Here is a 13,518-nt window from a genome sequence, read left to right as displayed (position 1 = left end):
TATTCTATCGCTGAGGTAGGATGGGCCGGTGTTGTGGAGGGATTTGTGTGCGCAGAGGAGGATTTTGAAGGTGATCCTTTTGCCTATGGGGAGCCAGTGAAGGGATTTGAGGTGTGGTGAGATGTGTTCATGGCGGGGGGAGGTCCATGATGAGGCGCGCGGCTGTGTTCTGGATTCTCTGGAGCTTGCGCTTGAGTTTGAGTGTGGTGCAGGCGTAGAGGGCGTTGCCGTAGTCTAGCCTGCTGCTGATTAGTGCATGAGTGACGGTCTTTCTGGTCTCTGTGGGAATCCATTTGAAGGTTTTTTTCAGCATGCGTAGTGTGTTGAAACAGGAGGAGGTGATGGCGTTGATTTGCTGCGTCATAGAGAGGGAGGGGTCGAGGGTGATGCCAAGGTTGCATGCGTGGTTTGCGGGGGTAGGTGCGGGGCCTAGGGCGGTGGTCCACCAGGAGGTGTCCCATATGGATTTGTGGGGGCCGAAAATTATGATCTCGGTTTTGTTGGAGTTGAGCTTGAGGTGGTTAGCTGTCATCCAGGCGTAGGTGTCAAGGAGTGCAGCGTGGAGGTTGGTTTTGGCGGTAGTAGGGTTGCGGGTGCGGGAGAAGATGAGTTGGGTGTCGTCTGCGTAGGAGAGGATGGTGATTCCGTGTGGCTGGAGGATGGTGGCTAGTGGGATCATGTAGATGTTGAAGAGTGTGGGGCTGAGGGAGGATCCTTGGGGGACTCTGCAGATGATTTTGGTGGCGGTGGATTGGAAGGGTGGGAGGTGGACTTTTTGGGTTCTATCGGTGAGGAAGGAGGAGATCCAGTCTAGGGCTTTGTGTCGAATCCCATAGTTGTGGAGGCGTGTATGGAGTGTTTGGTGGCAGACAGTGTCAAAGGCTGTGGGTAGGTCCAGGAGAATGAGTGCGACGGTCTCGCCCCTGTCGACTTTGGTTCTGATGTCATCAGTGCATGGGATGAGGGCGGTTTCTGTGCTATGGTTCTTGCTGAACCCAGATTGGGAGGGGTCGAGTGTGTGGTTTTCCTCGAGGAAGTGGGATAGGCGGGCGTTCACTAGTTCCTCAGTGACCTTGGCGGGGAAAGGGAGGAGGGAGATGGGGCGGTAGTTGGAGAGGTCGTCTGGGTCAGCTTTGTTTTTTTTTAGCAGTGCAGTGACTTCCGCGTGCTTCCAGGGGTCTGGGAAGGTGGCAGTGTCGAATGAGCTGTTGATTATGTCTTAAAGTTTGGGGGCAATGGTTGGGCTGGCTTTGTTGTAGATCCGATGGGGGCAGGGGTCGGAGGGTGATCCAGAGTGGATGGAATTCATAGTTTTTTCCATTTCTTCGTCGTTGGTTGGGGCCCAGGTGGTAAGTAGGCTGGGGGGGGGGAGTGAGGGGGGTTTGTGTTGGATGGGTGGGGGGTGTGGGGGGTGGGTGTGTGTGGTATGAAGCTGTTGTGTATGTCCAGGATTTTGCGGTGGAAGTGGTTTGAGAGGGAGTTGCAGAGGGTCTGTGTGTGTGTGGGGTCTAGGTTGCTGGCTTTGGGTTTGGAGAGCTCTTTGATGATGATAAAGAGTTCTTTGCTGTTTTGGGAGTTGTTGTCTATGCATTCCTTGTAGTGTGCTTTTTTCGTGGTGCGTATGAGTTGGTGGTGGTTGCGAGTGGAGGTTTTGAGGGTGTAAAAGTTTGTGGTGGAGGGTTCTTGTCGCCAGCCTTTCTCTGCTTTGCGGCATTTGCGATTGGAATCTTGGAGTTTGGCAGTGAACCATGGGGTGTTCTTGATGTTGAGGGTGGTAATGTTTCTTCTGAGGGGGGCGAGTGAATCTGCAGAGGTGGTGATCCATTTTGTGAGGTTATGTGCAGCAGTGTTCTGTGGGGATCTTGTCCCACATGCGGTAGGGGGTGGTGGGTTGGTAGTGGTGTGTGGGGGGTTTGGTGAAGGAGAAGTGGACGCAGTGGTGGTCGGTCCAGTGGAGTTCGGTGGTGTGGGTGTAGGTTATGTGTTGGCTCGAAGTGAAGATTGCATCAAGTGTGTGTCCTGCTGAGTGGGTGGGTGCTGTGACCAGTTGCTTGAGTCCAAGGTTGGTGAGGTTGTCTAGGAGGGAGGAGGAGTTGTGGTTGCGGGGGTTCTCTAGGTGAAAGTTGAAATCTCAGAGGAGGATGTAATCTGTGGAGATGAGGGCGTGCAGGCTGATGGTGTCAGCGATGGTGTCACAGAAGGGGGGGGCGTGGCCCTGGGGGTCTGTATACCAGTGTGCCTCTGAGGGTGGTGTTGTTGTTTATGTGGATTAGGAAGTGCATGTGTTCTGCGTTGTTGAAGGTGTCATGGGTGTTGGTGGTGACCTTACTGGTGTCTTTGTGCAGGATGGCGATGCCACCTCCTGGCTTGTTAAGGCGGACTTTGCATTGGAGTTTGTATCCCGTGGGGGTGGCTATGGCTATGTTGGGCTCTGAAGAGTGGTTCGTCCAGGTTTCCGTGAGGAAGACGATGTCAGGTGAGTGTGATGTGATGAGGTCCCAGAGTTCTATGGCATGTTTGTGTAGGGAGCGGGTGTTTAGGAGCAAGCAGTTGAGATGGTTGTGGGGGATGTTTGAGTGATAGTGTTGGTGTGGGTGCTCGTGGTGTCTCTGTGGTTCGTGGTGGTGTTGGCATGAGATGGGGAGATGGGGTCGTGGGGTGTTGGGTGGGGTGTGTTCAGGTTGTGGGGTTTATTGTGGTGGGGTTGGTTGGTGTGTGCGGTGGCAGTGCGGGAGTTAGTTGCGTTGTGGTTGTTGTGTTTGGTGTTGGGGGCTGAGTTTGGTGTGGGGTGTGTGGGTGTTGACGGTGTGAGAGGTGGAGCAGGAGAATAGGCAGGCATAGCAGGTGAAGGGGCCCTGTGTGTGTGTAGGGCTGGTTTGGGTGCAGGCGGGGCGTGGTGGTCCAGGGTTGAGGGAGTGGAGAGTATGTGAGGAGTAGTGATGTCTGGGGAGGTCTTGTCTTGGGGGGTCAGGGGGACTGGCGCTGGGTGCGGTCCAGGTGCGGACGGGTGCAGACGGGCGCAGACGGGCTTGCTCCTGGCGCGGCAGCGGCACGCTAGCGGCGCGGCCGTGCATCGACCTCCATTAAGAGGGGGAGGTGGGAGGGAGGAGCAGCTTGGAGGCAGAAGGAGGGAGGGGAAAGCAATGGAGGTGCAAGGGGAGTGGGGCCGCAGGGACACAGCGGTGGGGAAAAATAAACACAGAATGGGCAGAAAAACTACGGCAAAGTAGGCACAATCAGGAACAAGGCACAATAGAAAATGACACAAACGGCAAGGACAGGGCACAACAAATGTGAAGCTAAATGACACAAACAACAAAGACAGGAACAAGGCACAATAGAAAATGACACAAACAGCAAAGACAGGGCACAACAAGTGAGAAGGAAAACTGAGACACTAGTACAAAGTGAAAGTCTAGTAATGCTTACCAGAAGCCCACTAGGTGCCAGGGATGAGGCGCAGGCGGGTGCCTGCGGGTGGAGGAGGGCCTCGAACACGCGATCGGCAGCGTGGACAGGGATCAGGGACACAGGGCAGCTAGGTGGTGCTGCAGGTGCGGGGGAGCGAGCGCCGGACAAAAACAGGTCAGGGGTCACTCATCCAGGCACCAGCTGGCAGTTCTCCAGACTGGCGGTGGGCCCCCACCTCATCGCCCACAGTTCATAACATGGGAGGAGAAAGTCATAGACATCCTGAATCCTGAAGGCCTGACAGGAATACCTGGGGGAGTGGAGTCAGATAAGTAACAACAACTTTCATGTCACCAAACAGTTTTGTCTTGCATGCTCACTCATCACCTTTCCCCACCCCAATGACCAAACCACCCACCCCTCACTACCATGCCACATGTCAAGTAAGCTCACCTTGGGCCACAGTGTTTGGGAAGGGCATGTGAAGTCCTGGGAACTGACAGCACTACAACTCCCAGAAGGCACTATTCCAACATTAACAAAACCAGAACTGTGCACTAAATGTGAAATGTTTTGCATGTGAAACTTACAATCAAAGTAAACCAACTTGAGTGGTCCACCATTCAACAGTTCATGGCAATGACAGCTATGCAATGGCCCACTACCAGTACCATTACAAGCAAATCACAACTACAGCTGTGTCCCACACCAAACTGGACTCAGAGAAAACATCCCTAATAATATCACAAACTCACCTGGAGGGGACACCTCAATGGCAAACTGGACACAATTGCAGTACATTCAGACTGAGGCCCAGGGCAAAATGTAATACCAATTTTGTGTGCCAGCTCTGACACCATTGTGCATTGTTCAGCTTGTAGTTGGCTCAATGATGCCCTACATCTTACCAGGAGAGAAATGTACAGACTCATCTCTTCGCCCAGACAAGATATGAGGGTATTTGCAGCCATTTAAACACCAATATACCCCAAGAGCTTGAAGCATGTTTTATGCGATTGCAAATCTGTGTCCCACACTGCACTAACCCAGATTTAATAGCAACTGTCCTTGTCATTTCAGGTGATTATGTAAAGGCAGTGTGTGCATCTCACATACCATGTTTAGTTGTCTAATTTATACATCATTTGTTGCATCACTTACACCAGCAGTGTGTTCTACTTCTCCTACAGGTAACCTTGCCATCCCCAGTTTGGAGAGGACACCAGAGACAGACACTGCCCATCTGGATGAAGGCCCCAGTGAGGAGAACACCCCTGGATGTCTGGACACTAAGGACGAAGCTAGGCCATCAGGGACACCTGGTCAGTCAACAACTCTCAGCCTTACCCTGCCCACAACAACTCCTTCCAGCCCTATTGCAACTACAACACAGGCAACCATTCACCCCTAAACCTATGTTCCAAGGTCTGTTTCTTCCATCGTATTCCCCCAGTACGGGTACCTGAGTCTCTGAATGTCACCCCTGACAGTAATGGCCCTGCCACCAATGGGAGTGGGCACACTGTTCCAGGGACACATGAATGTAAGGGTAGGGTGCGTGGAGGGATGGTGTGGGTCAGAGGATCGGGGCCCCAAAGGGCACAACTGACCAGGAGACCATCTTGCAAATCTTGGGAGCCTACTAAAATTCTGAATGCATGATGGGCCAGGTACTGACTATGATGGGGTAGATCAGACAGCTGTAGAGAGACAACCACCGGGAAGCCATGCAGCAGTGGCAGGCCCAAAATGCCATCCTGTCTTCCATTGCTGGGGTGCTGAGGGACATTAGCACTACCCTGAGTAACTTTGGTGCCCGACATCAGACCTCTTCCACTAGCCATGAAACATCTCGCCCCTTGACATCTGTGGCTACTAGTGGAATTGAGGCCCTGCCACGGGAAGGGAATGCCTCAGACACCCCACCCTCCGTAGCAGAAGAACCCCCCCGCAAATGTGGACGTCCACCAACACATCCAGGAGGAGCAGATTCCAAGACTAAACCCACCGCCAGGAAGTGAACCTCTCCTGATTGGTCCTCCTTGTGTGTGACCAATATACCCTGTTAACTGTTCTGATACCTAACTCCATTTTCCTATGGTGCAAGGACACTAGACTTGTGTTTCCAAATGGTGTAGCAGCTACCCTGATGATTTAATTCACCATGACTGAACCTTTCACTGTTAACTTTAGTTCATTTCTGTTTCAATTTACTCGTTTTGTATATACAACTGTCATGTATGACAGCTGTTGTACCAAAATGTTCCTCTCCAATGTTATACCTCTGTTATGATCATCACACATGTATTGGACAAACAGGATGCATATTGTATTGGGATTGTAACATACATATGACACAAGTCACCTGTATTGTACATCTCCACATATTTATTTGTAGAATGGCAATCAGCATATTGTGAAGTCCTGCTGTGGACTTCAGTGTTTTAGCTTAAATGTCATTTACTACCAACCCACGGAATACAGAAGTTAGGTACATGTCAGCCTATCACCATCCCAGAAGGCAGACAGATTGGTTCAATGTATCATCAGCTAAAGCCTTATCACATACCCATACCTTATCCTACAAATGACTATACCCCATGAAACAGACAGAGGTCAGAAGTAATGTCCCCAGTCATGGAACCTTCCACTTACCATGGTCAGGTATCTGTAGGCTTGCCACTTACCTATGTCAGTCTTCAGACACATGCACATTGGTCTGCAATGAGCAAATACATTGACAACTATGCACAAGTTAGGTCACATGCAACACAAAACATAATGATGGTAGAGTGTCTGGATACCATATTATGACATGATTTAGATACAAATGGACACTCACATATCAACTTTTGAGCCACCTCCAATGCCAAACAGGTCTTTTTGGTTGAAAAGGACAATACTAAACCACTGTCCTGACAGTCTGGGCATAGAATTCACACACCACAAATCTCATGCAAAACAGTACCTGGTCTAATCCATGTCCACTGCTCATGTTAGTCTGCAAATCCCATCTGCCTGTGACTCTGTCGCCCAATGCCAAATGAGGATGAGACAAACAGCCAATATGCAAATCTGTGATTGACAAACATAAGGTATAAGCCAGAGTGGAACTGAAACATCACATTGTCTATTCATAACTACAAATGTGGCTATGATTGTACATTTTTGGAACAACAGACTATGTACACAACAGTTCCGTACACATCTGGAAGGAAAATTCAGCATGCATATCTCAGTCATGGGCTTTGGAGATACATAGGACCACACTGGTGGTGGTAAAAAGAACATTACATGGCATGCATAACCTCAACAATACCCATGTAATCTCAATTGTTACATCACAGCATATACCTTGAGTCAGTTGAATTACTGATAAATTACATCTGCCCTGATGTCTCCAGCTTCATCTCATCATGCTCATCCTCACTTGGCATAACTACATTTCCACCCACAGAATCTGGTGGCTCCCCCTCATCTGGTATGGATGGTATCTGATGTCTCAGGGCAAGGTTGTGGAGCATGCAGCAGGCAACAATTAGTTGACATACCTTGTAGGGTGAGAAGAGGAGGGCTCCTCCAGATTTGTCTAAGCAGCACAATCGTGCCTTCAGAAGCCCAAAGGTCCGCTCCATGACATGCCTTGTCCTTCCGTGGGCCTCATTGAAGTGGACTTCCCCTGGCATGGTTGGGTACCTCACTGGCGTCAATAACCAAGGACAGTTTGAGTAGCCAGCGTCCCCTGTAAGGTATTATGACACCAATCCAAACTTTAATCTTGGACAGCAGCATAGCTGGAGAAAAGGTGCAGACACACATGACATACTTGACTTACCAACCAGCCAGGCTCTCTCTGTGTATAGTTGTGTCATCAGCAGTGGGATATTGCTGTTCTGCATGATGAAGAAATTATGGACTGATCCTGGATACCTTGCACATCATGCCACATCCTGCAGGTAATAGGGCCCCTGCCTTCTCTCCGGAAGAGCTGGACAAGCATATGGAAGAGGTCCTACCCCTGTATGCACAGCTATATGGTGCACGAGAGGAGCAGGTGAGCCCAATGCAGTAGCCTTCACTGAGTTGGACGGGCACTTGAGGGCAGCACAGCAGCAACAAGGGGGTGAGTACTGACTAAACTCTTTTGCATACCTCTGCAAGTTCAGACAATGTAGTAAGTGCAAAAGGTAAAATGTCTCCTAGGAAAACCTAGATGTAGAGTCCTCGACATTGGTAAATGGGTGAGCACATTGTATTGTGTATAGGGACATATTACTCACCTATGTCATCCCTTCTTTACAGTAGCATATGAGGATGCACATGTGACTGTGTTATATGTGTACAAGTTTATTGTTCTTAGTACCCTTCTGGTTGTTCTTTGCCACCTACAGATCCATACTCCCAATATCCTGTTGGTAAGTTGTCCTGGTCATTGCCTTCTGTCCATTCACACAACCCTTGATTCATCTCTATGGGCAACATTGAGTCTTACAAGTTGAGTGCATGCCTATTACTTCTGAAGTTTCCAATGCGTGTCAACTTATTGTGGGTCTGTGATCTCAATCTGACATTTCACCTGCCACACTAGCTACACTTATTCACACCTGTTAGGAAGTGTCCCCATCGGTAAGTGAGCACTAAACATTGGTACTTGGGATTGTTTGTGGGTAAATCCTGTGGGCTAAGTAGGCCCCCATAAGTGTACATAGCTTTATTTACAGGTGGAGAATGACTGAGATGCGTAGCTCACAAAGTATGTCCCATCCTCTCCTACATGACTATTGGGACCTGTGTTGGTGACATGTGTTTATACTCTATTATACTTACTTCAAATTGTGTAAATGCAAACATAGTTGTTGCATGTTTGAAAATGTCATTTGTGAAGGTTGTGGACTCTATGACATGAAATGTTTTTGTTTTATATGCAACATGCTGTCTTGTGTTTGGCACACAATGAGGTTCTTTTCCTTACATTTGCCAAAAATGTAGGTATATGTGGATTTTGTGTAAATGATATGTTGAAATGAATGTTACCACTATTTCCTATTGCTTGGTTGTTGGTTGACTATGTTGCTCTGGTTAGGGACTCAGATTTATGTTGGCAAGTCAGGTTGTCATTGAATGGTTATTGTGGTAGCTCTACTGATATGATATTATAGTAGATGTACAATAGGTGGCTTAGCTGATGTGTAACATTGTTGTAATGTAGGGGTGTAGATGGTATCTAGTTGTGACATGATGTTGCCACTAACCTGGTTCCACCTGGGGGTGTAGTACAAGTGGTTTTAATGTGATTGACATCAGCAGGCAAAGGAGACAGGGCACAGCCGAGTGGGGAAGCTGCTGGCCACGGGACCTTAAGTCATGATGCCACTGACACTAAGGGACCCAGTGGCTCGGAGGGCGAGGGGAATGCCATGTGGGAGACAGGATCCACATCTTCATCTTCAGAATCCTCCTCTAATGGAATCTCCCTGGTGGTGGCTGACCCATCTGGGACCACCCCAGCACCATCTCTGTCCGCCACCCCCCTTCTACTACCACCCTCCCTGTATCTCCCCACCCAGTTGACCGTGCCCGCTTACCCAAGAGGGTGGGTGCCTCCTTTGCCGCAGGCACTTCTGCCATTACCCCTGTTAGCCCTGCTGCCCTCAGTGAGGAGGCAATTGACCTCCTGAGGCCCATCTCTGTGGGTCAGAGACCATTGTGAAAGCCATCCAGGGGCTGGTAACTCACAACAGAGTAATGCGTTCCTGGAGGGCATTCACGGTGCATTGAATGGCCTACAGAGATCCTTTCAGGCTCTGGCCTCCACACTGACAGCAGCCAGCCACCCTTTGTCTTCCACCCTCCTCCACCTTACTCTTCCCAATCCCCTCTTCCCAGACCCAGCCAAAGCACACAGTCAGACAGGCATGCATCCACCTCCACATCCAAGGGTAGCTCAGAAAGACACAAGCACCACAAGACACACCACCAGCATGCACACAAGCAATTCAGATGCACGCATAGCAAAAGTCACAACCTGCTCTGACATCCCTACCACCCCCAGCATCACAAGTAGCACACCTGACACACCACACTAACATTCACAGATACAGCCACCACACCCATCCTACCCTCAGACAGCACCACAGCATACCCTCAGATATCCACCCCAGTCATCCCCAACCACAGACATCACAACCATTGACATTCCTACATGCAGCACATCCACAATACCTATAGTCACCACCCCGACAGACAGCCACGCACACACCACAGCATCCCCTAGCATCTCCACCTTCCTCATCCCAAGACACATAAACGCCCTCACTCACCCACCGCACAGACACCCAGAACCCACAAGCATCCCTCCCACAAACATACAGCCAAAACATCCACACCAACACCTCAGACAACCACTCTCTCTCCCTCCACACCCAAACCCTTTTGCTATCACCGTCCCTTTGTCTGCAAAAAAGCTTTCCTCTTGAAGTTTGCCCTTTTCTCTACTCCTCTTCTTCGTGAGACCCCTCAATGTTCAATTTCCCTCACCAAGTCCATCCCTTTTACCTCCAAGGCCTCCCCCTTGCAAGTCACCATATTCCCCCTGCAAGAAGTCTACCCCTCCTAAGTCTAATCCCCACCTCCCAAGCCACATCCTAAAGGCCCCCCTCCCAAGCCCAACCCCCCCGCCACCCACCAGATAACCTCTGAGGTGCCTGCCTGCCTGCCCCTTTGATGCCCCTACCTGTGGAGGTGACATGGCAGTCAGGAGTCAAGTTCGGGACACACATATGTGTACTGTGTACCTACAGACTATTATAAGAGGACTGGCCTACGGCCTTTGAGTTTAAAATTGCACAATTTAAAATATATTTACAACCAACCTGTTGTTGGATTAGTGGTTACATCTTTGTCATGCATTTCTTTTCCTAGTATGGGGTTGTTCCTGTCTGACATTGGTTGTGTGTCTGTATTTGTGTGTGTGTGTGTGGTGCTTGTGCTAGATGTATTGTTTTGGCAGTATGTTAGGTTGCGTGCAGTGTGTTGTGTGATGGGCATGTGTCTGTTCGAAACATTTTGTTGTCATGCTATTGAGTGGTGTTTGTGATGACATGTTTGTTGCAGGGTTGTGTGGATTGGTGTTTTGACAGTGTGCAAGTGCGTGCTTAGTGCATGGTATGACAGACACAATGTGCTGAGCATGTCGATTGGTAAGTTGTGTGGTTGTGTGTTTGTTTGTGTCTTTGCCTGTTGGTTGTAGGTTGTGCTGTATGGGTGATGTGTCCCTGGATAGTGTCTATTGTGAGTGTTTCCCAACATATTGGCGATAGTGTGGTGTTGTTGTGACATTTTGTGGTGTTGTGTGTTGTTCTGTGTGACTGGGCCTGTGCTGTGTTTCCGTGTGTAAGTGTGTGTTTTTGACGTGTGTGTGTGCTTGCCATAGTATGTGTACTGTGTGTGTCTAGGTGTGTGTGCAGCTACATGTGAGTGTGTGTGTCAGTGTGTAGGATCGTGTGGTTGTCGCCCTCGCACCCGCTTCCCGAATGTATATTGTGCGTGTGTACATACATTGACAATATACAACAGTAACAGGTAAGTGTGTGTACTTACAGTTGCTGTCGTCATTGCCAGCAAAGATTACAAAGTCTTTTTGCAAGCAGGAGCAGCAGGATGATGTGTAGTTCTGGTTCCATGGCGGCTCCGGACGAGTATGGCCTCCTGAAGGTGACTGTCTCCATTTATGCAGTTCATTTCCACCTGGGTTTCTGTGTTGGTGCGACCATGACGGAAACCTTGGAGGTGTGCTGCCTCGCCATCTGTCCGGTGGAAACATGGATTCTGCTGGCCTGCAGATGCCTTCAGTCATCCGTTGCAGTCTGATCGCAGTGCCAGCAGTGCTTTGGTTGTATTCTGTTGGGAATGCCGCCATGGTCATAATGTGGTGGTCTACTCTGCCAGCCTGTTGGCGGTATGACCACCATCGCCAACATGGCAGTCCTGAGACTGCCAAACTCAGATTGAGGCCCTTAATGTTGAGGGCCGGCACTTACTTCGAGCAAAGGACACATATGGGAAAGACAGAGGAAGAGAAAGACGGAAAATCAGAGAAAGTAAAAAGCTGCAAGATTAAGCTGACTAAGGCAGGGAGTGGCTGTAAATGGATTAAGGAGGCCCAAGATGGTTTTAGGGTTGCGCTGCCTCAATATTCTGTTTTTGCACATTTAAATGCAGCAGCTGCATGTTTTGGAGGTGAGTTTTAGGCACAGGCAAGTTCCTGTTTACAAATTAAGCACTGGGTAGGCCTTTCTATTTGAGTAAAGAGGAGAGAAGGGGAAAAAGAGTGGGCATCCAAAACCTTTTGGGTATTCAAACAGTGCTAGAACATTGTGATAGTGTTGAAGATTTTGTTGGTGAATATCCCATGAACACTAACTTGTACTCCAACAAAAAGCTGGCATAGATGTAGGTTCAATTTGGGTAAGGGTGGAGGAGAGGTTTCTCCACAGGAAAAGTTGTTTTGTCTGTGAAATCCAAATGGGTAAATAACACCGTCCTTATGTTCTGCTACCCCCAACTCTAAACAGATGGAATATCCACGGTGGTTCTTTAATTTGAAATAGGGTTCACACGGTACTCTAGCAAAACGAGTAGCCTTTCAGGGCCTGTACCTGGGAAAACCTTTCTACAAAACACACACAAAAAAAAAATCGAAGTCAAATGTAGTCGCATTTCTCCCTATTCAAATTTACAAATCTGTTTCTGAATCAGGTCTAGGATCTTGAGCCAGTTCAAGTGGTATGGTTATAAAATGCATAAATAAAGGATTAACCATACTTCTCATGGCAAATGATTGTTTTACTTTCTTATTGGTTAATTGGCGGCATACGAGTAAAGCATCTCACAAGGATGTCAATCTTAGGACCTACACATCCATCTCCTGGATTATACTCAGTGCTCCATTTATCTCTTTGGGAAGTTATGGCCTAAAATTGCAGGTTTGGAGTTCTACGGCTGGATTTTTGTAAATCATTTCACAAACATGGTCTGTTTTCTTGGGATGGGGCGACAAAACACATGACTTTGCATGTGATACAGGCTAATTAAAAATGATTCAGCTCTCTATTTGGAGCATTTGAGGAAGTAAAGAATGGGTGAGATGTCATTAAATTGTATTATACTTGTTGCTTTCCTGACAGCTGCCAGAGGGCTGCTTTTAGGGAAGTCAAGATGTGATTTGGGAATCCTTGTGAGCAGTCAGTTTCTCTAGCATGTTCTTGATGGGATGAGAGATTGAATTGCTAGCTTGAATTCTCAATCTGAAATATAAGGTTTAATGCCACAGAAGAGTTATTGTGTTAATCAATTCCTAATGGTTACGTTTTTGTCCAAGAAGAAGCCAAGAGATTTGAAGCACTCACCGATTGAGGGGGTAATGTAACACCATGAGTTGAAGTTTGATTCAATCGTGGTAGGGCATGTCAGAGGTGGTTAAGTGGGGATAACTGGAGGAACGCCATTTAAAGAGGGTTATGTTGCCATGAATTTCACATCTTTAGGAGAGGAGACTAGGAGGTCTGGTTATCTTCAGTGTAGTAATGATAAGAAACCTTGTAGTAATTTTGAGTGTAGGTTAGAGGCTCCAAGTAAGAGTTGAGGATAGTAGAAAAGAGAACAGTGCTTTCAGAAATCCCTTGTTGGGGGATCTCTTGTCCTACCAGGGTCGAGAGGATGTTAACCATTTTTAATATTATTGGAAGCAATTTTTCAGGTATGGTGAGAATCAAATACAGACTGCACCACTCAAACCAATTCTGTCTTCAGGATTTTCCAAAGTGTGGTACGATTCAAAGGTGGCTGATTGATCTAGGAAGATATAGACTCAGTCACCTTTATCTTAAAAGTGAATAGTATATTAACCTTTTTAAAGTTACCGTCTCAGTGAATCACTCCACTCTGAAGCCTAATTCGATGTCATAGAGAAAGTTAGGGGCATATTTAAGAAAAGTGGCGCTGCATATGGTGCAGTGCCATTTTCCTTGCACTCCTTAGCGCCCCTCTAAAGCCACCATGTGTGCGCTATATTTAAAATATGGTGCACCTTCACAATAGTTAGGGGAC

Source organism: Pleurodeles waltl, chromosome 4_1 (assembly GCF_031143425.1).
Source record: "Pleurodeles waltl isolate 20211129_DDA chromosome 4_1, aPleWal1.hap1.20221129, whole genome shotgun sequence".
NCBI classification, from domain to species: domain Eukaryota; kingdom Metazoa; phylum Chordata; class Amphibia; order Caudata; family Salamandridae; genus Pleurodeles; species Pleurodeles waltl.
The sequence above is the reverse complement of the archived record's forward strand: the minus strand, read 5'-3'. Positions refer to the sequence as shown.